General features: G+C 38.8%; 5 non-coding genes across 5 annotated transcripts; 2 read left to right on the top strand and 3 right to left on the bottom strand.

The window, feature by feature from the left end:
* The first annotated feature begins 2,978 nt into the window (after positions 1-2,978).
* Positions 2,979-3,050, top strand: TRNAA-CGC (transfer RNA alanine (anticodon CGC)). Its single transcript has one exon. It is a non-coding gene; the product is annotated as a tRNA-Ala (tRNA).
* Positions 3,051-8,707: 5,657 nt separating this feature from the next.
* On the bottom strand, positions 8,708-8,780 carry TRNAR-CCG (transfer RNA arginine (anticodon CCG)). The gene has a single exon. It is a non-coding gene; the product is annotated as a tRNA-Arg (tRNA).
* A 2,971-nt stretch (positions 8,781-11,751) lies between these two features.
* TRNAK-UUU (transfer RNA lysine (anticodon UUU)) lies at positions 11,752-11,824 on the top strand. Its single transcript has one exon. It is a non-coding gene; the product is annotated as a tRNA-Lys (tRNA).
* A 5,741-nt stretch (positions 11,825-17,565) lies between these two features.
* On the bottom strand, positions 17,566-17,637 carry TRNAA-UGC (transfer RNA alanine (anticodon UGC)). Its single transcript has one exon. It is a non-coding gene; the product is annotated as a tRNA-Ala (tRNA).
* A 3,426-nt stretch (positions 17,638-21,063) lies between these two features.
* Positions 21,064-21,136, bottom strand: TRNAF-GAA (transfer RNA phenylalanine (anticodon GAA)). Its single transcript has one exon. It is a non-coding gene; the product is annotated as a tRNA-Phe (tRNA).
* Between the last annotated feature and the right edge of the window lie 1,235 nt (positions 21,137-22,371).

Genomic DNA, 22,371 nt, shown 5'->3' on the forward strand with positions numbered 1-22,371 from the left:
CTAACATGTTCTATCAAATTTCTCCCTTGCCTTTCATCATTAAATTCATTGTTTTATTTATCTAGCTGATCCTTGAAAAGAATCTCCAAATTTGCCTTCCTATCTAGATTAAGACAGAGAAAAACATCACTGGATTGTATCCATTTAAGACTTTCTCATTCTATTGCCACTCTAGATTTGCCCCCTCAATGCCCTGCTTTTCATGAGCCAGCCGAAGCCAACAGCAGGATGTGAGAAGAGGAGGAACACACTAACATCCTCTAAAGACCTTTTTGGAGAAGGCCAAGTTCCAGCTGGCTTCCATATATAAGTCAAAATAACGTAGAGGAAAAGGAAAAGTGACTCCTCAACAAAAATCAGGGTGATCATCAGTTACAGAAGATATACTGAAATATAGGGTTCACCTGGTCATGTAGCTCACTGGTAAAGTGCAGGCTAAGCATGCATGAAAGTCCAGGCCATCTTGGATTCCATTATTGTCTTTCCCTTTCCTCATCAATGCTGTATTTAGAAACACATCCAAATTTCCCCATTAAAATTTTTCTCTTGTCATTTTTTTCCCCTGCTCACATCCACAGCAAATCCATTACCCAAAAGATTGCCTTTAAGCTGATCTATTTCAACTCTATGCCTCTGGCATCTACCAAACTCACTGCATCAGCACAAGTATGGTAAGAGGAAATAAGAAAAAAAAACTAAAAATAGACTTACTGTATGATCCAGCAATCCCACTCCTAGGCATATATCCAGAGGGAGCTTTAACTCGAAAAGATAAATGTACTCTCCATGTTCATAGCAGCACTATTTACAATAGCCAAAATATGGAAACAACCTAAATGTCTATCAACAGATGTCTGGATAAAGAAGTTGTGGTATATTTTTACAATGGAATACTACTCAGCCTTAAAAAATAATAAAATAATGCCATTTGCAGCAACATGGATGGACCCAGAGATTGTTATTCTAAGTGAAGTAAGCCAGAAAGAGAAAGAAAAATACCATATGATATCACTCATATGTGGCATCTAAAAACAAAAAATAAGAGAAATGAACTTATTTACAAGACAGAAACAGAATCACAGACATAGAAAACAAACTTATGGTTACAGGAGGGTAAGGGGGAGTGAAGGGAGTTCGAGATTTGCAGATACTATTACATATAAAATAGATGAACAAGTTTCTCTGGTATAGCACAGGGAATGATATTCAATATCTTTTAGTAACTTATAATGAAAAAGAATATGAAAAAAATATATGTATGTATATGTATGACTGAAACATTATGCTGTACACCAGAAATTGATGCAACATTGTAAACTGATGATATGTCAATTAAAAAAAGAAAGAAAAGGAAAACAGAAAAAAAAAAAAAAAAAAGGAAGGAAGTAGAGTGAGCCCATGCCCCTATTATTCCATATCACAGTTTACCAAGGAACAGGAAAGAAAAAGAAAGATGGAGAGGAAAGGAAAAGAGGCTCACAGTCAATTTTTGTTAACAGACTTTTGTTAACAGATCCTTTTGTATTCTCATCTGGGCCCATGTCAATTAAAAGACTGAAGACTGAGGAACAGAAAACCTGCCCACTGACTTTTCCTCCTCCTGCTTCCCTTCCACACCCATTGTTGCTGGTAGTTGAAACTAATTGCCAAGTATGGCAGGATATCAACTCCAACTTTTTCAAAGCCCAAGAACAAGAGAAGAGTATTTCTCGAGGAATGCTGGGCTTTCCAAACTTGAAAGTGGAAAAATTATTAGTGTCAAAGAAAGTAGATTTGGTCAACACAATTCAGCTGGAAGAACTTTAAAGATCTAGACTAAAATCAGGAATTTCTCCCCATAATTTGAAAAGCCCACAGTTTATGTCAAAACAAATTCTCCTTTCTGTAATATGTCACCCTAATACAAATGCTTCTGAATTCTCTTTCTCAAGAAAAGGGCTTAGAAGACTAAGGGAGAAGAAACAGAATTACATGCCTTTAATCTTTTCTGCCTTCACCGATAAACACTTATGTTCAGTATTTCAAGCCATTCGATGAAAAACTTACTGGATTACTTCCATCAACATTATATGGGAGATCCTGATAGAGAAGCAGTATGAGGATTCTGACTCTTCAGGGAGGTCATTGGCCTTATGCAAGTGGAAAGCATCCCAGTGAGGAAACAGCCATTATCTCTGCTCTTTCTCGGCCAGACAATACTATCTGCTTTGTGATATCTAGGACCTCCTAAAATTTTCATATTCATAGATGAGACTCTGAAGAATTCCAGGGCTCTTTGGTTCTCCCCCTTTCCCCACCAAGTATCTATATCTGTAGAAGGCTTTCCCATTGTGATCATGGATTCTCCCAGGGAAAGCAGTTTGACAGTTTGCTAGGCTCCCCAATCTTGCTTCGCTGCCCTGTGTTTGCTCTTTCATTCCCCCAGCCTATAAAAAAAAGTCAGTTTTTTTTAAGTTGATGGAATTTTAAAGGTCTTTTTATTTCCCCCCTGAAATCCTTTGTGGACATAACCGTCAAGAAGTGAGGAGATTTGGAACCAGAACAGAGGACAATCTCAGAACATGTGGTGATACATGAGTGAACAGTAAGAATCAGCTGGAAAATGCCCGTTGGCCGGGCACCCAACTCAACATGGTGTGGTGTTGAATTTGGCTGCCTCTGATCTGGGAAGCACTTCATCTGAGCCGGTACTGCTGAAGATTTGTGTTGGAAATTTGCGATTTTTTCCTGGAAATTTTCCTAGTGAAAGAAAGTAATTTTCACGTAGTTTGCTTGTAAATGGATCTTGGAGGAGGCTAACAGAAGTGGGAAAGTCCCAGAATCAAAAACTACCAGTCGGACCATAGTCTTGGTGAAGCAGCTAGACAATATCTAGTTTAGTAATTTCACAAGTGCTGGACTTTAACCCAGTGGACTTTCTCTGTCAGAAGATGAAGGCAACAATCTCAAAACAAATCCCCAAGATACCCCCAGCATCAGGGGGTGTAGCTCAGTGGTAGAGCGCGTGCTTCGCATGTACGAGGCCCCGGGTTCAACCCCCGGCTCCTCCATCTGCGTCTCTTTTCTTCATCTGTAACTTTCATTTTTCTTTTCTCATACATTTTGTCTTGTTTCTTCTGCTTCCATTTAACAAAAATGTGCAGTCCAATGGATTCTCTTCAATATTACACCATTTCTACTCCATGGACCTTGGTGCCACCCAATACGCGGGCGTTCACGGAAGGAAGAAAGAAGAAAGAGACGAAAAGAAAAAACTACACTCATCAGCATCTCCTCCGCCAGAAACATGGAGTCTGCAGCCAGATTGAGGGATCCATTCACTTTGGGTTCCATTTGGCAGGATTCCTAAATAGCAGGGGGAAAGAAGATCGGAAATAAGAAAAAATAAGCAGTTCCTCGAAGTTTCCATAGTTTTTTTGAGCAATGGGTCGTCTGAGACGGAGGAACAGAAAAGCTTCCCATGGATTTCCTCAAGTCTTTCTTTTCCCAGCTCCACCTACTCCCCCCTCCTCCCACCTCCTGCCTCCGCCGCCGAGAATCGGAGATAAGCCACAGAAATGCTGGGTACCAAGTCCCAGGTATTTCTTGGTGAATGAGTGGGTGGACGTTGGACAAAAGTAAGGTGGCACTTAGCAAAATTTTTGCCATGCAAAGGTCTAAAACATGATCTGGAAGACTGGAGAGCCTGGCTCACGCTTGCCGGAATAGCATAGATGAGCAAGTGACCAAAGGATTTTAAAGGTTAGATCTTGGGTTTTAACAGCACAGTAATTTTTATTCCATATTAAATCGACTTCTATAGGAAATTTACACAAAGCACATACTAGAAGACACCCACTAACTCCCCACCATCTCCTCAATCAAAACATCTAACTGAAAATCTCAGGAACGCTGGCAAACAGCAGATTTAAATTCCTTACCTTCTACATTTCCTCACTAAACTTTACTTTTCTGTCCTTAAATCATTAAATGAATTAATAACATGTCATGTAACATTACACCGAAGTTCCAGACAAAGATGTGGCCAAAAGCATTCTGGTGGAAAGAAGAATAGATAAATAAGTTGCGTATATTTAACAAAAACAAAACTACAAAAAACACAATGAATGAAATAACACCATTTGCAGCAACGTGGATGGACCTGGAGATTGTCTAAGTGAAGTAAGCCAGAAAGCAAAGGAAAAATATCATATGATATCACTCATATGTGGAATCTAGAAAGAAGACACAAATTAATTTATTTACAAAACAGAAACAGACTCACAGACAGAAAACAAACTTATGGTTACCAGAGGGGAAAGGGTGTGGGAAGGGATAAATTGGGGGTTCAAGATTTGCAGATACTAATACTACATATGAATAGATTTTTTTAAAGAACCAAGTTTCTCCTGTATAGCCTAAGTAACTATGTTCAATATCTTATAGTAACCTATAATGAGAAATAATCTGGAAAGGAATACATGTATGTACCTTTATGACTAAATTATTATGCTGTCCACCAGAAATTGACACAACATTGTAAACTGACTATACTTCAATAACAAATTTAAATTTTTAAATTAAAATAAAACAGACAACAAACTAGTGAAGATAACTCCCCCTCCAAAAAAAAAGGGGGGGAGGAAGGATAGGAGGAGGCAGGTGGTTGCGATCAGAAAGAAGGAACTAGAAGAGGAAAGAGGGAAAGAAGACTTGCGACTAGGTCTTTTTGGATGCCTACTATTTGGATGGCCCCGGAGGTAATTTGCACCCGCGTTGCCTCTGTCTTCTCTGCTCCCCCTAGAGATACAGGTAACCGGAATGTTCTCTTCCTCCTAAGGGAAATGGGCTTAAAAGTGCTTGTGCCACAGGAAGGCTCGGCCTTTTTGCCTAAGACTGGCTTTGAGAGAGACTGGCTGCTCTTTCCAATTCTGGAAATAACTTTTTCAACTATATTTTTTTGAAAGTCTCTGAGTTTCTTGGAAGTCTTTGAGTTTCCCACGGACAGTATCCTAAACACCCCTTCACCTAGAAAAGCACAGCGCTCCAAGAATGGTGATTGGACTGACCAAGGTCTGGTGTGCGGTGGAAGCGTAGGAGTGAGTGGGGAAAGGAAAACGGGACGGAAATTTTTCTCTCAAGCCTGTCTGTCCGTTGACAGAAGCGCAGCTGAGGGAAAAATAGGATTGGGTGCAGGGGGGTGGGAGAGTAATCTAAAGGGAATTTTCCCAAAGCTCCTCCCCTTCTACCTTTTCTTGAAGTCTGTCTTTTTCTTCCCTGTTTCTTAATAATAATGAAAAAATGCAGCAAAGGAGAATAGAGCTTGTATGATGTGCTTGGTGCTTGGCTTTCAGGACATCGATTCTGAGAGAACAGCTTCTGTACTTCACTTGGTCCTGGCTTTCCTGTGCTGAAGCAGTCAAGCTGGGAGTTGTCTCAAGGAATGTCAAAGTCCATAGTTAAATAATTAAGCACCAAAGGACACATAAGTTAAGGTCTGCATGGGCGGGAGTGGGGTGGGGTGGGGGGTGGCAGAATAAAAAGGATAGCAGAGAATTCAGCCAGAAGGGAGGAAAGGGAAGAGAATAACTGGAGGTGCTGGGGATCGAACCCAGGGCCTCGTGCATGCTAAGCACGCTCTCTACCACTGAGCTACACCCCCCTGAATAGGTGGCCTCCTACACTATCTCAGTTTACTTATTTATAGCATTGTGTGAAGGTGTTGCCAAACTAAAATCCACTACTATGATCAGGCCCTCTGTTCCTGAAACCTGTGGATTGAGTCCTGTCTCAAAGATGCGGCAGGAAAAAGAGAAATGGATTCAGGACCGAAATATCCTTAGGTCTTTCCGTAGTCCTCGTCCCTCATCAAGGACTGCTTTTAGCCAACTGGAACTGTCAGTTCCAGTCCACCAGGAGGGAGCGTTCTGGAACCGAACCTTCTGTTTGGTCTTCTGATTCTCCATTCTTTAAAAAGTCCTCCTCTGCCCATGAAGCTGCCAAAAAGACGCAAAAAGGGGGCATACAAAGACGCGTTCTGTGAATGCGGCGGACGGAATGTAGATCCAGGCGTGAACGTTAAGACAGGAGGGTAATTCATTCACAATACTTGACGGAAACAAAGAGCGACAAATCGGGCCGTTTAGCACCCTCTTGCAGCAGCAGACAGGCTGAGCATTTTCAAGGGCTCACCCGTGGTTGCATACCTCTGGAGCAGTAGCCCCCCGATAGTGGAGATGTTGGAAAGGTGATGTATCCTGATATGGAAGCAGCATTGAATTTAGAAACAGAGTCCAACTGCGGTTTCCTGCTTGGGCATTTCACTGGCATCAATTGATTTTTTCCCCCCAAGTGTGTTTGGCTTTAAAGTACAAGGGAAAGACTGAGGGGGAAATAGTTACGAGGTAATTAAACGTCTTCGATTTAAATAGATTTCCACTGAAACTGTCACACTCCTGGGTAGCTCGGTTGCACCTGCATCAGGCTCTGAGTCTGAAGACCCGGAATTCACGACCCGCTTCTGGTGTCGATTCTTTCACCTTCCCCATAACTTCACACACACACACACATATATATACATTCACGAAAGACTACTGATTTCAGCTTTGATTTGGAGCAAGCAGCTCTGAGAATATGTGCAGGGCATGTTGCCATTCACATACTTATAATTTTCTTTTAGCCTCTGTTGAATGTTATTTAAACATCGTCATAGAAATTAAACAGTGGCATCAGTCCTATAAGTCACTCTCGTGTTGAATGTGGGTACTAATTGGTACAAGAGCCCTGCTAGATATGCATTCACTCTCTGTAGCAAAACTTTTGCTCCAAATCCTTTTAAACACCCTCTTCTCTTGTGTGTCTAAAAGAGAGATAATTTTTATTTTATAAAAAGAGTTTAATTTTTTAACAGTTACAGACATGGAGGAAAATGGAGAGGACATTACAGAGTGTTCTCATATACCCTGCACTCAGTTTCCCGTATTATTAACGTCTTACAGTAGGATGATACATTTGCCAAATTAATAAAATAAAAATTTTTATATTTTTATTTTGAACTAAAATTGATACATTTCAAAAAACTAAGTCCAGAGTCAATTCAGATTTCCTTAGTTTTTACCTAATAGACTTTTTCTGTCCCAGGATATTGAACCAGAAATGCCATAGAGGATCTAGTTTAATAATTTTTAAATTGGTGAACTTTCTCTCAGAGCACTTTCCCTTGCCAACTTTCAGGTTTCTCAAAACCATCCAAATATGGTTCTGATCTTTTATGAAGACTTTCTAGGGCAAGCTGATTTTTAATGTTAAGCAGGTGTCTTCCACATACAAGGCCTTGAGTAAAATCCCCTGTATTTCCATGTGTGTTCTTTACTCTGTAAGCAAATCCTTCTTGCACTTTTTTATTCATTTTCTCCTGATTTCCCTACTCATACAACAATTAAACCATGATCCAATGCACTGCCTTTTCATTGCCCCAGTTCTACTCTACAGACCTTGGTTCTACACAGGGTGGTTATTTTGGCAAAAGAAAGACAAGACAGGAGAAGAAAAGGAGGAGGGAGAACAGTCCACCCTAAATCTTCACCAAGAAAAAGAGGCCTACCACAGGATTAAGGGGAAGTTCACCTTGAGTTCTATTTTTCAGTAACATTGAAAACCAGATCAGGGAAGAAAGATGGAAAGCAGAGGGAAAAAAGAAACTGACAGACATTTTTGTTGAGTCTTCTAATATTTGAGTCATGATATAGACAACAGAGGAACAGAGATGCTTCCCACTGAACTTTCCTATCTTTCTTCTTTCATTTCTTTTAGCCATGTTTTGTTATTTTCAGTGTACAAGTCTTTCACCCAGTAGTTTAAACTTTTTCTGGGTACTTTTTTAAAGATGCTATTATTGTAAGTGGAATTTTAAATTTTTTCTTTTCAGATTGCTCATTGCTAGTGTATGGAAAAATAACCTATTGTGTGTGTGTGTGTGTGTGTTGCTCTTACACCCTGCAACTTAGCTGAATTTGCCTGTGCTCTTGGATTTTTTCTTTTTTGGGAGGTTTTTGATTACTGTTTCAATCTCTTTACTTGTAACAATTTGTTCAGATTTTCTAAGTAGGAAGCTATGCTGAGTGTGGAAGGAGGATCCCTCTGCCAGGTGTGGCCTGATTTTCTCAAATCTTGGTGTCCTGTGCTTATAATGAAAGCAAATAATAGAAAGATGAGAAAACAATCCACTTATTAGCTTTGAGTAAATTCTCAGGAAAAGTTGGATTTCTGAGCTGGGACAGTTCAGTTGGCAAGCATCAGATTCTCGCTATGAAGGTCTATTTTGCAAATGCCTGTTCAGGGCTTAGTATCTTCCCAGCCCTCCAAACACATATTCCTAACTCTTAGATAGAAGCTCTTCGAAACCCAGCCTTCTCCAGAGAAATCTTTGCAGTGGGCTTTTCTACCCCTTCTTATCCTTTTCTTGGCCACTCTCTACCTGTTCTAGAGAAGGACTGTGAGCCAGAAAATCCAGGGTCACTATGGTACCAGTAATTATACATGCATTACCACCTCACTACTAGGTATTATTTAGTTATTAGATGCCAATGACACAACGCTAGGTATTGGAAATTAGGCGGCACACTAATTTTGCTTTTTTAAGACTCTTGACTCATTTCAGGTTTCTTTCTCCAGTCAGACATGAGAAGCCAAAGGGAAAGATTAAGTTTCTTGTTCAGCAATAAAGAAACGACCACGAAGGGACTCGAACCCTCAATCTTCTGATCCGGAATCAGACGCCTTATCCATTAGGCCACGCGGCCAAACACAAAAAGGCCCCTTTAATCCTGAAGGCTGAAGCATAGTAGGTTTCTATTTTCAAATTTCTAATTTCAACTGAAGAGAGATTCCATTAACAACATTCCTGCTAAATAGGCAGTAAAACTCTATTAAACCCCTGCCAACAGTTACTTAAAATTAATACAGTGTGAGGTGATCACAAGTGATGCAATCTTTGAAGACACCCTTGTCAAAGTCACTGATAATGATGATGCAAGTGCCAGAGGAGAAACATGAGCCAAGAACTAAAGTCTGCAATGAAGGGCTGATGACAGCATAAGGAGAGGGAGCTTCAGAGTTTGGAAGGTTCTGATCTGTTCTGTCTCAAAGATACTATGGCCCTTCCTCCAGGGAGAAAAATCTAAGCTCAACGACGAGCAGGGAGGCTAAGTGCGATGGCCTGGACTAAATGAGTCTGGTTAGACCAAGAAAACGCCTCTGCTGTTTCCTAAGAAAGTGTTTTCACTAAGTCCCTTCCTTTCTCACAATGGTTTCTATGAGAATCTAAAAGTCAGATTGGATAATGGCCCCTCCTTGTTTTTCTGTTTGGGGCACACAGGGATACTGGCCCCAGAAGAAGCTGAGGAATCAAAATCCACACCACAGTGGGCAGGATTCACAGCACAAAAGTTCCAAGGGCTCTCAAGCTCTCAAGATTATTTCCATATTTTGAGATTTTCTCAGTTGCAGTTACACACCTCCTCACTTGTGGGTTTTGTGCCCAAAGAATACAGACCAAAACCTCAAAAGGCCACTAAATTTTTGAAATCTGATATTTTTTGTTCAGTCTAGGGGAGGAAAAATTTCACTAGCAGACAAAAGAAGTAGAGTACAGTTGGCAGACTGAGCAAACCCACCAAATTTTCTAACTTTCAGAGTATGCTATAGCACTACTGATAAGATTGACACAGGGATTTGAGGAATGATACTAAATAGCTAAGAAGGAGCTTTTGAAAGCATATAAACTTCTATTTATACAGATATTATCATTTCCCTCCAAAGCCATTCAGTGCTCCTTTCTTTAGTGCCTTCTCTGGGATGTTTATCTGCTGTGCTCCAGGCAGGATTTCCTTGAAATTTTAAAATATTTTGAACAAAAGTATTACCTAGGGAATCTAAAGAAGATTTGAAAGCATAGAATTTCTATTCTCACTATATCAGTCTGTGTAGATATTTCACTTGAGGAACTGGGTGGAGAAGCATTCCATATTTAGCAGCCCTCTGTTAATTGAGCTTTGAAGAAAGGAGTTTGGGACTTTTTGTTTGTTTTTACTAAATCAGAGGATCTCCCAAACCCTGGACCAAATTGGGGAAGGCTTTAGATCTTCAGATGACAACTCTTTCAATTTCATTATTTCAGCCACACTACAAAAAACAAGCAAAAAAACATAATCTAAGATTCTAATAATTTTCTCAGCTTTGGGCTTTGGACTTTGGAAAGCACAGCATTTTCTCTGAGATGTGACTTCACTGTGAAATGAACATTCATTCACTTATGCAGAAAGAACTGAGATTTGCAGCTCTCATGGTCTGGCTATTGACCCAACTAGTTGTGTGCGTGTGGAGAGGGCTACAAAGGAGAGAAGGAATAAAGAAAAATCAGTGGGTGCATGTTTTCTATTCAACCTGCTGCCTGCTTGCTCCTTGATTCAGATACAGCTCAGAAAACAGAGACAGGAAATTATCTGTGGTCATCTTTTCTGGGTTTTTTTTGGGGGGGGGGGTAGGATCATTTTTCTTTCTTATTCCTTAATAGTGCTGTGATTGGAACCAAAGGAGCATGTGCTGGTTAATATGGAGTTGGCATATTTGTTGGAGTTGGAGAGGTCCTGCATAAAATATCTTTGTCGGCTTGTTCAATCTAATATTCCTTGTCCTGGCATAATCACACTGTTACCAAGACCTATGGAATCGAAATGGTTGAGTACTGAAGATGCTTTGCCTTTGGAAGTAAGCAATAAACAGTGAGTAAAAACATGAAGGAAAGAAAGAAGAGAAGGTGAATTTGGAAGGAGAAGAGAAGAAATGGGAGGGAAGGAGAAGGAGTTAGAAAGGACAAAAGAGGGAAGGAAGAAAGATTGAATGATAAAAAGGAAGAAAATTAAAGGAAGGAGGAACAAAATTAAAGGAAGGAGAAATGGCTCAAACACAGAGGAAAGCATGGAAGAAAGCTTGAAGGAAAGCATGGAGATGCAGAAAAGTAAACCCAGGCCCCTCAGCTTGCTAAATATTCTCTTCCACTCAGGAATACCCCTTTGGCTACTTAACTATTAAGACGACAACCGTGATTAATTATCGCCCTTATTTGTGGGTATTTGGAGGATGAATAGTTGGCACAAGGCAAGCTGTGTTTCTCACTGTTATTTCTAAAACATTTAAACTGACTATACCAGGAGAAGCATCACTGAATACTAGACCAAAAGATACTGTCCCACATGGTTCTCATTCTCCCACCAGCCAGCTCCAAAACCCACTTTCCAAAGGAATTCTTGGGGGGAATTTTCATCCACCAACAGAAGGGCCCGTTATGGAACACTTTCTTGCATCTTCAAATTCTTCCTCTTTCAACCATCTTTCCCTCTGCCTACAAAAGCTGCAAGAAAGATGTACAAGACAATGCAGTAGGATACAAACAGAAATAGTGTGTGTTGCCTGGAGAAATTTAGGTGAGGTACTTGGCAAGAAATGAAACCCTCTGTGTCTAGCAATGTAGTCTGAAATCCAGTGATGCTTTGTCTCGGGGATGTGGCATCTCAGGTTCTGAAAACCTGGAGGAGGGAGACAAAGAAGAGAAATGGAAGGAAAATGCTCCTAACAATTATAGCATTTTTAAAAAATAGAATCTTCTTAGCAATTAGGAATTAGAAGAAATCTAACTAAAACATGAAGCATAAAATGAATTGACCAAATGTATGAAGATTGATTAGATACTCAGGGAAACCATTAAAAACGTGAGCCTGGGTAGCTCAGCTGGTAGAGCATCAGACTTTTAATCTGAGGGTCCAGGGTTCAAGTCCCTGTTCAGGCGCATTGCCCTTTTTTTACCCTACAGAACATTCATTAAGTGAGTAAATATATTAAGGGGTTGCTTTACACTGATTGAAACTTTGTTTGCTCTTTGATTTACAAGTGGGAAGTCATTAAGTGATAAATTTATCAACCCTAAGGGACAGTGTTGAGAAGTTGTTTTCCAAACAATGGAATATCCATGTCTGGAACTCTATAAAGGTTGCTGACCTGAGGATTTGGATTTTATGTGATGTTTAGGAGGGTTTCTTTCATCAGCTGACTGGGAAAAAAAACGAAAAAACAAAAATTTTCTGAACTCTAAAAGCAAAGAAAAAAAATTGAAACCAGAGATTCATGACATTTTACCCATATAGAAAAACAATTCAAATGACAGTGGCTATCTCATCAGAAACCATAGAGGTCAGGAAGAGTGGCACAACATTTTTCAAGTGCTGAAAGAAAATAATTGTCAATTCAGAATACTATACCCAGAGAAAATATCCTTCAGGAATGAAGGGGAAATCAAGATGTTTTCAGATGAAGGAAAACTAAGATAATTTGCTGCCCACATAACTATCTTAAAAGAATGGCTATTCTCCAAACAGAAAGGAAGTGACAAAAGAAGAAATCCTGGATATCAGGAAGGAAGAAAAAACATGGTAAAGGAAAAAAAAAAAAAAAAAAAAAAAAAAAGAAGCTAAGAACAATAAACTTTCCTTGTCTTGAGCTTTCTAAATTATGTTTGAAAGTTGAAGCAAAAGTATAACACTGTCTGATGTGGTGCTAAATGTATGTAAAAGAAATAGTTGAAAAGAAGAGGTAAAAGTGTCATTATATGCTGATGACATGTTACTATATATAGAAAACCCTAAAAGGTCCACACAAAAGCTACTAGAGCTGATTGAAGAATTCAGCAAGGTAGCAGGTTACAAAATTAATGTTCAAGATATTCCATGCTCTTGGATTAGAAGAATCAATATTGTTAAAATGGTCACACTGCCCAAGGCAATCTACAGATTTAATGCAATCCCTATCCAATTACCCAGGACATATTTCACAGAACTAGAACAAATCATAATAAAATTTATATGGAACCATCAAAGACCTAGAATTGCCAAAGCATTACTGAAGAGAAAGAAAGAGGCTGGAGGAATAACTCTCCCAGACTTCAGACAATACTATAGAGCTATAGTCATCAAGACAGCATGGTATTAGTACCAAAACAGACATATAGACCAATGGAACAGAATAGAGAGCCCAGAAATGAACCCACAAACTTTTGGTCAACTCATCTTCGACAAAGGAGGCAAGAATATGCAATGGAATAAAGACAGTCTCTTCAGCAAATGGTGTTGGGAAAACTGGACAGCAGCATGTAAAACAATGAAGCTAGAACACTCCCTTACACCATATACAAAAATCAACTCAAAATGGATTAAAGACTTAAACATAAGACAAGATACAATAAACCTCCTAGAGGAAAACATAGGCAAAACATTATCTGACATACATCTCAAAAATTTTCTCCTAGAAGAAATAAAAGCAAGAATAAACAAATGGGACCTAATGAAACTTACAAACTTCTGCACAGCAAAAGAAACCAGAAGTAAAACAAGAAGAAAACCTACAGAATGGGAGAAAATTTTTGCAAGTGAAACCGACAAAGGTTTGATCTCCAGAATATATAAGCAGCTCATACGACTCAATAAGAAAAAAATAAACAACCCAATCCAAAAATGGGCAGAAGACCTAAACAAGCAATTCTCCAAGGAAGACATACAAATGATCAAAAAGCACATGAAAAAATGCTCAATATCACTAATTATCAGAGAAATGCAAATCAAAACTACAATGAGGTATCACCTCACACCAGTCAGAATGGCCGTCATTCAAAAGTCCACAAATGACAAATGCTGGAGAGGCTGTGGAGAAAGGGGAACTCTCCTACACTGCTGGTGGGAATGCAGTTTGGTGCAGCCACTATGGAAAACAGTGTGGAGATTCCTCAAAAGACTAGGAATAGACTTACCATATGACCCAGGAATCCCACTCCTGGGCTTGTATCCAGAAGGAAATCTACTTCAGGATGACACCTGCACCCCAATGTTCATAGCAGCACTATTTACAATAGCCAAAACATGGAAACAGCCTAAATGTCCATCAACAGGTGACTGGATAAAGAAGATGTGGTATATTTATACAATGGAATACTACTCAGCCATAAAACCCGACAACATAATGCCATTTGCAGCAACATGGATGCTCCTGGAGAATGTCATTCTAAGTGAAGTAAGCCAGAAAGAGAAAGAAAAATACCATATGAGATCGCTCATATGCGGAATCTAAAAAACAAAAACAAACAAACAAACAAAAACAAAGTGTAAATACAGGACAGAAATAGATTCACAGACAGAGAATATAGACTTGTGGTTACTAGGGCGGTGGAGGGTGGGAAGGGATAGACTGGGATTTCAAAATTGTAGAACTGATAAACAAGATTACACTGTATAGCACAGGGAAATATACACAAAATGTTATGATAACTCACAGAGAAAAAAATGTGACAATGAGTGTGTATATGTCCATAAATGACTGAAAAGTTGTGCTGAACACTGGAATTTGACACAACATTGTAAAATGATTATAAATCAATAAAAAATGTTAAAAAAAAAAAAAAGAAAGAAAATAGATTAGCTACAGGCTTTCTGAATGTGGGGTCCACAGACTCCAAAGGGACCCATGCGTAGAATAAATTTAGTTGGTAAAATATACTTTTTTTATTTTTACTAGTATTCATTTGAAACTTAGCATTTCTTTTCATTAAAAAAAAATAGTTAAGACAACTACATTGCAAATGAGGAACAGTAAAGTGACAAAAAGGGAGGAAAGTTTGTTACACTTCACTTGAACAATACTCTGATAAGTTAAATATACATAATGTAATTCTTAGAGTAACCACTAAAAAAAACTATACAAAGAGATACAATTTAAAAAGTGCTATAGATAAACGAATATGGAATTCTAAAAATGTGCATGTAGTCAACAAAAAAGCAAGAAAAAGAGAACAGAAAAATGAAAATAGAGAAAAACAGAAAACAAAAAAAGCCAGACTTAAGCCCTACATACAAATAATTATATTAAATATATTTTTACATTAAATGTAAATAGTCTAAATGCATCAATTAAATCCACAGGGTAGATTAGAAAAAAATGACCAAACTATATGGTAACTACAAAAAATTCACTTCAGATACAACCTATAAATATATAGTTTGAAATTAAAAGGATGAGAAAAAGTTATGTCATGCAAACATGAATCAAAAGAAAGCAGGGGTAGCTACATTAATATCAGATAAAGTAAATTTCAGAACAAAGAAAATTAATAGAGACAGAGAAGGACATCATATAGTGATAAAAGTGCCCATCCACTAAGAAGACATAGCAATCCAAAATATGTATGCACCAAACAGCAGAGCTGCAAAATATGTGAAGAAAAAAGAAATATAGAACTGAAAGGGAAAATAGGCAAATCTGCAATTATATTTGGAGACTTCAACTATAATGTCTCAGGCTAATTGATGGAACAACTAAACAGAAAGTGTTCAAGGATATCAAAAATACCACCAGCCACCAGAATCCAATAAACATATCATCCAATACGAGCAGAGTACACATTCTTTTCAAATCCATCAGAACATATACCAAGATAGAATATATCCTAGGGCATAAAAGAAACCTCAACAAACTTAATAGAGTTGTATGATACAGAGTGTTCTCTGACCACAGTGGAATTGAACCAAAAATTAGCCACAGAAAGATAAGAGCAAGGTATATAAACACTTGGAAATGAAACAACACAGTTCTAAATAACCCATGAAATAAAAGGGAAGTCTCAAAGGTGATTAAAAAATAAACAGACAAGGGTGGGAAGGGACTGGGCTTTCAAAATGTAGAATGGATAAACAAGATTGTGCTGTGTAGCACAGGGAAATATATACAGGATCTTGTGGTGGCTCACAGCGAAAGAGAATGTGACAATGAATGTATGTATGTTCATGTATAACTGAAAAATTGTGCTCTACACTGTAATTTGACACAACATTGTAAAATGACTATAACTCAATAAAAAAGTTTATATAGAAAAAATAAACAGACAAATAAAAATGAAAACACAATGTATCAAAATTTCTGATACACTAAAACAGCACTAAAATTTTCTGACACATGTTAAACAACTCTGAGAGGGAAGTGTATAGCACTCAATGCATACAAGAAAAGTAAAAAGTTTCAAATTAGTCATCTAAGTTTTCACTGAGAGAGCCAAGGGGATAAAAAGCAAAAGAAACCCAAGGCAAAGAAGGAAGAAAATGATAAAAGAATACTATTCCCTTACCAATGCCTGGGCCAGCTTCGTGGTGGGGAAACCTGGCGTGGGTTTGTATCCCGGTGTGTAGCACTAGTTCTGAGATGCACTGAAATGAAGATGGGGACGGAACGGACAGCAGGATGCCGCATCAATTTTTGCCCCTCTTAGTATACACGGAATCCTTTACTGAATGAAAGAACACCAGGGAGAGTTTCAGCGGCTGGGCCCGATGTGCAGAATGAACTCGCTGTTTGCCAAGTGAGTTCTTCAGATTCCATTGTCCCAGTGCAAAGGGCAGACGCTTCCCTCCTCACCCAAAATTTGGAGTGACAGTCAACTCAGCTACTAGCTTTAGAGGAAATACTAAGTTACCTCTGACGGACTAAGCCAGAAATCGCCCTTGTTTAAAAGTTCCCCACGTTGATTCTGAAAATCAACCAGGTTTGGCAGTTCTTGGCCTTAGAGAGTCCAAGGCGAGTGAGCTGAACTGCTTGGGAAAGCGAACACCAGGAGGTCAAAGGGAAGGAAGGAGAAAAGAACACAGGGAATGACAACGAAAGGGAGGCTGAGACATGGAGGAGTCCGGGGCTGCAGTGAGTGGCCCCAGAAGGTGGTGGAGGAAAAAGGTGGACGAGGTTGGCTTAGGTTGGCATAAAATTTGGATGGGCGCGGAGGCAGTGAGCATCCCTGCTGCCCGTCTCCACTGCGCTTCCGGTAAAAGAAGTGAGTTGAAAGCGCTTTCCCGCAGGAAGATCCCTTTCGTTTTGCCCTGCACTGTTGCGGCTCTCAGAGCGCCTCGCTGCTCTTTCCATCGTCGGAGAACCTGAGAGAATGCGGGCGGTTGGGTTTCTGTTTTCGGTGCGTTCCGGTCGTATTGGTGATTATGGACCGCGTGGCAGGGAAGTGCAGTGTTCCGATCCCCACGTGCTAGCGGTAGGAGAAGCGTTCAAGGTAGAAACAGGTTCCGCCTGCATCTTTAGGCTTCACAACCTGAGGTATAGGTAGGAGTGAATGTGTTTTGTTTTGTTTTGTTTTGTTTTGTTTTGTTTTGTTTTTTTTAGTGTGTTGAACTTAGAATGCAAGACATAAAAACTAAGAAAAATGAGGCAGTAACTGAATATTTGTAACTTGAAGTGGTTTTCAGAAAGACCTGGGTCCTATCTCTAGGTAGTTCAATGTCGTGCTTCTGCTGCTGCAGTCGTCTTGGTGAGGTCGAGGCTCACAGCAAGAGATGAGAGAAATCACCCGAATCCTTTAGGTTATGTTTTCACTTTCCGTATGTTAAGGATTATAACGGGGGAAAGGTTGGTAGAGGTAAATCTGTAATCCTCGAGGAACAGATGTGAACAGTATTGTATCAGAGAAAGAAAAAGAAAGAAAATAAAGCCAGCACGTGGAGGTGCCGGGGATCGAACCCGGGGCCTCATACATGCAAAGCATGCGCTCTACCACTGAGCTACACCCCCTTCAGACAGCCTGCCTATTGATGTTCTCTAGGAATAAACTTTATTTCGTGAGGCTCTGGATCCCTAGGCATCTTGGCAGTAGTGTTTAATGCTAATGGACTTTAGGCAGGAGACACTCAGGAACCAAGGATACTGATGCTTTAGAGTACAGAACTGAAATGAAAGGCAAAAGATTGGAAACATGTGTCAGATAACCACAAGAAGTTTCCACCGTGGCTTCAAAAACAGTTAGGGTCTCCTATTATGCTTGGCAAGAAATCAGATTAAGTCCCAGGTTTTGGCTCTTTTGGTTTCCTCCAGGTACGTCTTAACCTCAGACATCAGGGCAGTGAAATTCAGCTTTTTTCCTGTCTAAAATGCTTCATGATATTCGTTGTTTGCTCCATCGGAATATTAAGGACTGGATTTGATGGAAGAAAGCCTTAACCACTAAAGCACACACACACAAAACCCTAGAGTGATACATTCAGTATTGTATTGTAAGGGGATTTTCTCTTCCAATCTAGACACCCAGGTAATTTAGCAGACCCTGTCAATAACCCAAAATCTCTGCTTCCTAAAGCATGGATGAAACAACAGTTTCAGTGGAGAGAAGTGTTAAAGTATGACAGTGAGACCGAAGACAAATAGCCATAAGATTTTAGGGATAAAGAAAAAAAGTATTTATTTGTCCTTTCATTCCTTCATTCATTTATTTGTAGGGGGAAGAGGGGAATGTGGCATTACCAAACAGAAGACAGTGCAGAAAAGAAGAAGGTTTTTAAAATTATTTTGGAAACGAGAAGCAGATTGGAAGATGGAGATGAGTTAGGTTTGTTCATGTTAAATTCAAGATTTACGTGGCGCTAACCTGTGAGATTGTTACGTGGCAAACTCAGGCAATCACCCTGGTCTCCAGCCTTGGATCTGTGAGTAATCAGTAGACACAAGAGTGTGAAGGATGGATAGAGACAGAAAAGTGTGCTAACTAGTGATATTTGAAGGAAAATAAATTTGTTCCTGGACATTTCTTGAATCTTGGAATTTATTGTGGTTAATTAAGACTGTGTTCTTTGAATTACACACACAAAAGAACCTTAAGAAAACCCATTTCCTGGCCCCAGATTTCTAGTGGTTAACCCTTTGTCCTTCTGGCTTGTCCATCTACGAGCTTTTTCCATTTTTCATAAAATAACATTGAGTCCCTTTTGAAATTGGAAGAATATGACTTGTCTGGCAGACTTGCTCTTTTGGTTGGCTCATGGAACTTTAAGCTCATGAAAATGCTGAAGAGGGTTATCTTGACTGTTTGATGTTGTAAAATATTAGGTTTATGATGCTTTCCAGTATTGGATTCCCAGGCATTCATAATAATAAGGTATACTTTTTTTTCTTTTTACCCTGTGAACAAAGTGGGAATTTAAAAAATTAAATCCCTAGAGCTATAAAAATATTGAATAACTGTATTGTACACATGAAACTAATATAATATTGTAAATCAACTATACTTCAATTTTAAGAAATCTATAGCCATCTTCAGATTATTGATTAATTTAATACAGAGTTCTTCTGAAGAATTAAACATCTAAATTTAGAGACAGAACACACTCAGGCCATATATACTCAATTCAAAAAATTTGAAAATACATAATGTAGGTGTTCAACCCTGCGCTGTTCAAAATAGTAGCCATTAGCCATCTGGAGTATTGAACACTTACAATTGAGATATGCTATAAGTGTAAAACATATACCCGGTCTCAAAGACTTAATATGGCATTTGAAACGTAAACTATATCATTAATCATTTTTAGGTTGACTACTTATTTAAATGATGTTTGGGATATAGCAAGTTATTTACATGTATTTCTTAAATTAATTTTTTTTTAATGTGACTACTAGAAAATATAAAGTTACAAAAGTGACTTATTTATGGCCTTGTTATATTGCTATTAGATAGCCCTAGTTACAGAAGACATTACATGTTTGGGGGCTCTTCTGGGAGAACCACAGAGCCAAGGAATATGGCACCCAGTCTGCTGGTTTCCTACCATGCATGGACTTGATAGCATTCACTTGCATGATCTTCTTTGATCTTCACTGTATCCTTTTTCACATAAACATCATTAGCCTCATTTTTCAGATATTGAATGGGAGACTAATTATGTTTTGGGAATTACCCTAGACCTCCCACGTCAATAAAATGTAAAGGAATCATTACGGTATTAGGCTATAAAATACTCAATGATGCTGTTTGTCCAATCAAATATTTCTTAATGAAATAAAGTTCAAGCTTCTGAGTTGAGGAGGGATAGGTGACCAGTGGATAAAGATTCTAGTGCCAAGTTCATGTACAATGAATGTCCCTACCTTGACGTTGCTTCTCATTTTGTACCAATTTTCCATTTGCAGTTCTGTTGTTGAAGTATTGTAGATTATTTTCTTCCAACACAGTGTTCAGGAGTTGTCAGCTGGAAACAGATATTGTGAAACTGAAACAGTAATTTGAAAAGAAGAAAACAATTCAAAGTAACATGAGAGCAACCTATTATCCCTAACAAAGAGTTTCAAGAAAGAAGTAGAAGTTAAAAGGAGAAAAATTGGGTATTTTTATTTGAATCTTCATGGCTTTATTGTCCATTTGTTTTCATTTTTCAGTATTCTAGGTCCCCTTGTGAATGTTCAACAGGATAGTTCTTAAAGGAGTGCTTATTTTCATTCTTTCCTGGATAACAAAACAGAAATAACTTAAGATGTGCAAATTCTAGACAGAAGTGCAAGCTTGAAGGAATGTCTTGTCAACAAGAAAACTTGGGATGTTCTTGTAGTTGTTTAAAAGTTCCATGATATTCAACAATACTCCTTATTCCAGCAGTTTTAAAATGGGGTGAATTCAAGATACAAACTAGTATTTTCTGATTGGAAAATTTTCCTTGCATATACCATACCAACATATACATACTTACACACCGTAGTAGTTTTTTCCTACAGCTTCCCCCACCAACAATTCTTGTGATTAAAAAGATCACACACACACACACACACGCAAACACACACACACACACCCCCAAAGCAGAAATGAATTGAAAATGCAATGGCATGTAGACTATTGGAATTTCTTAGCCCCTGGAAAAATACTTTCCTAGGTTTTAAAACTTTAAATAAAATGTCACTATGTTAGTTAACATTTCATGGAAGACTTCAGTGGAATCTGCAACCAAAGGAGAGGGAGATAGATAGATAGATAGATAGATAGATAGATAGATAGATAGATAGATAGATAGATAGACAGACAGACAGACAGACAGATAGATACACATACATATACACATACACTTTTCTTGATTGGATTTGCAAAACCCAGCAAAAACTGTGTATATACATAGACTTGGCGGATTGGGCGAAACCGTTGTGTAACAGGGTAGTAATTACACCAAACTAAAAGGTCAGTGCCGAAACCCGGGATTGAACCAGGGACCTTTAGATCTTCAGTCTAACGCTCTCCCAACTGAGCTATTTCGGCTGACTGAAAAAACTTCGTTTAGTCATTCTCTCAAAATACTAAAGTTTTCATTTGTGGGGGCCCATCTAATCTTATTCTGTTTAGCATTACCCACTCATTCGCCCAAAAGTATGTGGGCTCCCCTGAAATCCATGTCTAAAAACAGGATCCGGTTTTGGGAGATAATGGATGGGCTGATAGAGGAGAAGGGAAAGAAAGAAGAGAAATAGGTAAAAACAGGAAGATGTTTTTCTGCTTGGTTGCCTCTGGCTACTCTGCTACTCAAAGACCGCTCAGAAAACGAAGAGAATTCAAATTTAAATTATCGAGCCTCTTCTTTCAGTTCTTCTTTTTCTGTCTTGCTCTTCAGTGACAGGGATAAAAGGATTGTCGGGTACGTTCTTGCTGAGACTGTCTCCTTTTTCATCTTGAAGAAATCCTGAAAGAGCCAGTTCTTTCCTTCTATTCACATCCTTTTCGTTTTCTTCCTTGTGCTGAGGGCCACCGTGGGGGAGTGCGGAGACCCAGAGAGTAGAAACCGGAAGCATTTAAGGGAACCCATTGGATAATGTGTTTATTTCCGTGTCAACAAGCAAAACGTGTTTTTAAAAAGAGAAAAGTAGATGCATGTATACGGTTGCAAACCCTCTTGTAAGGAAAGGGCACATCACCACTGAACTACACCTCTCATAACAGAAAAGTCATTAAGATCCTCTTTGAACGACTCAACGTATTTCTGAAAGGCCTTCAAAGATATAATTGTTGGCCAGATAGAAAATCCATTGTCTCAAATCTCATTAATTCTTAAACATCTAAATTATACCCTCTTAATCCTCGTAAGCTACCACACCAGGAGAAATGTAAGGATTGCAAACCAAACGAAACCATTTCTGCTCCTAAGACATTCATCCTATCAGCTTTCCAAGTTTCCCGCCCGAGAAAATTGCCTGGAGGCATTTCTTCTGCGCCAACCAGGAAAGATTTCCGGATGCAACTTTCTTTTCTGACTTTAACTTCTCCTTTGTTTTCTCTTATTCCTCCAAATTTTTCAAGTTCTCTCCTCCTTAAGAAGAAAGATGAGCTACAGTCTGAGAGAAGATATTTCAATGCTTATATTTTACAAAGACCCTTATCTGTGAAGGACTTCTACAAAACACAAAGAAAAAGACTAACACCTCTCTGAAAAAGAACAGATTATCATGCATTTCACAAAAATCGGTTACCTTACCCAAAATAATCAACAAGCAATTTGAAAG

This window comes from Camelus dromedarius, chromosome 19 (genome assembly GCF_036321535.1).
Source record: "Camelus dromedarius isolate mCamDro1 chromosome 19, mCamDro1.pat, whole genome shotgun sequence".
In the NCBI taxonomy this organism is placed as follows: Eukaryota; Metazoa; Chordata; class Mammalia; order Artiodactyla; family Camelidae; genus Camelus; species Camelus dromedarius.